The following is a 3,415-nucleotide window of genomic DNA, read 5'->3' on the forward strand; positions in this document are numbered from 1 at the left end:
GAGATAAGGGATTTTACACACGGGGGTTTTCAATATGTCACGGACAGGGGCTTAAGAGTTTAGACACGGGGTTCCACCACCCATGAAAGAAGGGCAAATAATGCTTTAGACACGGGGGGTGTTTTTGGCTTAAGGGATAAGAGGGGTGATAAGACCTTTAAAGCCTAAAGTTTTAGAGGATAAGGGGGATGATAAGACACGGGGGGGGGGGGGGGGGGGGGTGAAAGGTTTTCGAAAGGCACAATAGGAGGTGAAAGGGGTTTATACGGCCCAAGACAAAGGGTTATTGAGTTTAGCACCGGGGGGGGTAGGGAGAATTTGGTAAGGCTCAAGAAGGGATGAAAGGCCCTTAAGATAATTAAAACCGGAGGGGGGGGGGGGGGGTGAAAGGAAAGGTTTACAAGCCCATATACAAGCCCATAAGAAAAGGGGCTTAAGGGGAGTTTAAAACCCGGGGGCAGGGGGTGTGGTTTCAAATTGCACAAAAAAGGGGGCCTTGGGAAATTTTGGGGCACAGGGGTGAAATTTCCAAGCCCACAGGAAGGGGGGGCTTGGAGAAGATTCTTAGAAGCTTCTAAGAATCTTCTTAGAAGCTTCTGGGGGAAAAGGGGTAGGAGCCTACGTGACACCATGTGGAGGGAGGTGGCTCCCTTTCACAATGTGGCGACGTGTAGAAACCTCCTCGCCCTTCAGCCTCGTGGCGACTCCCCTTGCACCTCCTCGGCAGCAGATGACGTCCGATTCCTGGCAGTGTCCTACCTTTTGCCATCCTCCCCTATCTCCCTTGAGTGGGGGTTTTTATAGGGAGAGGGAAGGGAATCCTCCCTCTCTTCGTGTCGTTGTGCATGGTAGCTGGAAGCGCCGAGCTCCACTAAGGAGCTTTGTTATTCATTCTATTCCCCTCGCCTTCCAGCACGACAGTTGGCTGGGGAGGGGAATAATAATTTTTTTTTCCATTATTTCTTTTAAAGGAATTATCCCCATAATTATCCTACCCTTAAGAGGGTTTCCTATGTGAATGGTATTTTCATCCATTTTGGAGTTGTTACATTCTCTCCCCCTTAGAGGAATCGAGATGTCCTCATCTCGAGATAAACTGGGGATATTGACAACTGAGTGTGCCTTCATCTATCCAAGTGGCATCCTCTTCAGGATAATCCTTCCATTGGACGAGGCATTCTCTTAGGGTTCTGGATCTTAATTGTCTCTCCCTAACATCTAAGATCCTATTAGGCCTTAGTTCAAGGACTCCTTGACTAGGCATTACAATTTGTTGATCGTCAAGTACATGGTTAGGATTAGGTACATACTTTTTCAATAGGCTAATGTGGAATACATTGTGAACCTTTAGGTTCTCAGGAAGTTGCAATTTATAAACATTAGGTCCTAGGCATTTGAGGATTTTGTACGGCCCACAATACCTTGGACTTAGCTTCTTGCAATCTCCTAAGGATAGGGAACTCTTTTTAGGGCGTACGTGAATGAAGACCATGTCTCCTTCTTTGAAGACTCTATCTTGACGCTTCAAATCTGCGTATGCCTTTTGTCTATCCTTGGCCGCTTGGATGTCTTGTCTTATTGACTTTATTTGGTCATCCATCTCTTCCAACATCTGCCTTGAAGCTTCAACCCTTAAGGTTGGATCTGAGAAGTTTAGGGGACTTCGACAGTCATGACCATACAATGCTTGGAAAGAGGTCATCTGAATGCTTTGCTGGTAAGAAGCATTGTACGCAAATTCAACCAAAGGTAAGTATTGAATCCACCACTTTGGCTCACGACAGCAGTATGCCCTAAGCATATCCTCGATGACTTGATTTACTCACTCTGTTTGGCCATCCGTTTGGGATGGTAGGCGGTGCTAAAACAAAGTTGAGTCCCAATATCTTCAAAGATATCTCTCCAGAAGTGTGATGTGAAGAGAGAATCACGATCACTAATGATTCTTCTGGGTAAACCATGTAGCTTGAATATCTCCTTGATAAACAATCTTGCAATGTCTGAGGCTTTATAGTTTGTCTTTACTAGAATAAGATGTGCAACGTTAGTAAGCATGTCAACCAAAACCATGATGGAGTTGTATCCTCCCTGGACTTGGGGTAGGCCTACAACAAAATCCATACTGATGATATCGCATTTCATTTGGGGGATGTCAAGCGGTTGTAGTTTCCCTGGCATCATGACATGTTCGGCTTTGATACATTGGCAAGACAAACACTCGGTGACATATTTGAGAACGTCACCTTTGAGCCTCTCCCAATGGTAGCTTTTCCTAACTGCATTAAGAGTCTTAGCATAGCCAGGATGTCCTGCAAAAGGAGAATCATGAGCTTCCCACAATATCTTCTGCTTAAGTGACTGGCTTGCTGGTATACACAGCCTTGTTCTATAGTAGACAAGTCCATTATTAATAGAAAATTTGTGATACTTAGCCTACAACTTTTGGTTATGATCCTTGATAGAGATCTCCTTTAGCATTGTTTGGTAGGCGAATCATGGCATGCTTCCTCTCTAGCTAACTCAAGTATAGGGTTGTTTGGCATAGATACTTTTGTACCTAGAGATCTAGCTGTTGATGGATTCTGTAGGATTAGAGAATTAAGGAATGCCTTGCGACTAAGTGCATCGGCAACTACATTCTCATTCCTTGGTTGGTACTTGATTTCAAAGTCATACTCCTCCAACACTTCAATCCACCGATGTTGCCTCATGTTGAGCTCGTTCTGGGTAAAGATCCATTTGAGACTCTTATGGTCAGTTACTAGAGTAAACTTGTTACCCAACATGTATTGTCTCCAAAGCTTTAGAGCATGGATGATAGTTAGCAATTCCAGATCATGCGTAGGATAATTCTTTTCATGACTCTTCAATTTCCTTGAAGAGTATACTACTGGATGACCTTCCTGCATAAGTACACACCCCAAGGCAAGAATGCTAGCATCAGTTACTACCTCGAACTCCTTATTGAGGTCTGGAAGTTTTAGAATAGGTGCTGATACCAAACTTTGCTTCAATCTGTCGAAGCTATTTTGTTCGGGAGTTGACCATGCAATGGAAGTTTGCTTCTTCAGTAAGTCCGTCAGAGGTGCTGCAATCAAAGAATAGTTTTTTATGAAGACCCTATACCATCCTGTCAATCCAAGAAAGCTACGTATCTCTTTGACGGATACTGGTATTGGCCACTCAAGCACATCTCTGACCTTGGCTAGGTCCACTGATATTCCTTCTACTAATACTATGAATCCCAGATATTCAATCTGACACTTGAAGAATGCACACTTCTTCATTTTAGCATATAGATTATGTGACCTCATTATCTCAAGGACAATCCAAAGTTGGGGTTCATGATCTTCTTCCTGTTTAGAATAGACTAAAGTATCATCGAAGAAGACAAGCACGAAATCATCAACATATG

Source organism: Lygodium microphyllum, chromosome 24 (assembly GCF_053477565.2).
Source record: "Lygodium microphyllum isolate KBCC chromosome 24, Lygodium_microphyllum_v1.1.10, whole genome shotgun sequence".
Classification (NCBI taxonomy): domain Eukaryota; kingdom Viridiplantae; phylum Streptophyta; class Polypodiopsida; order Schizaeales; family Lygodiaceae; genus Lygodium; species Lygodium microphyllum.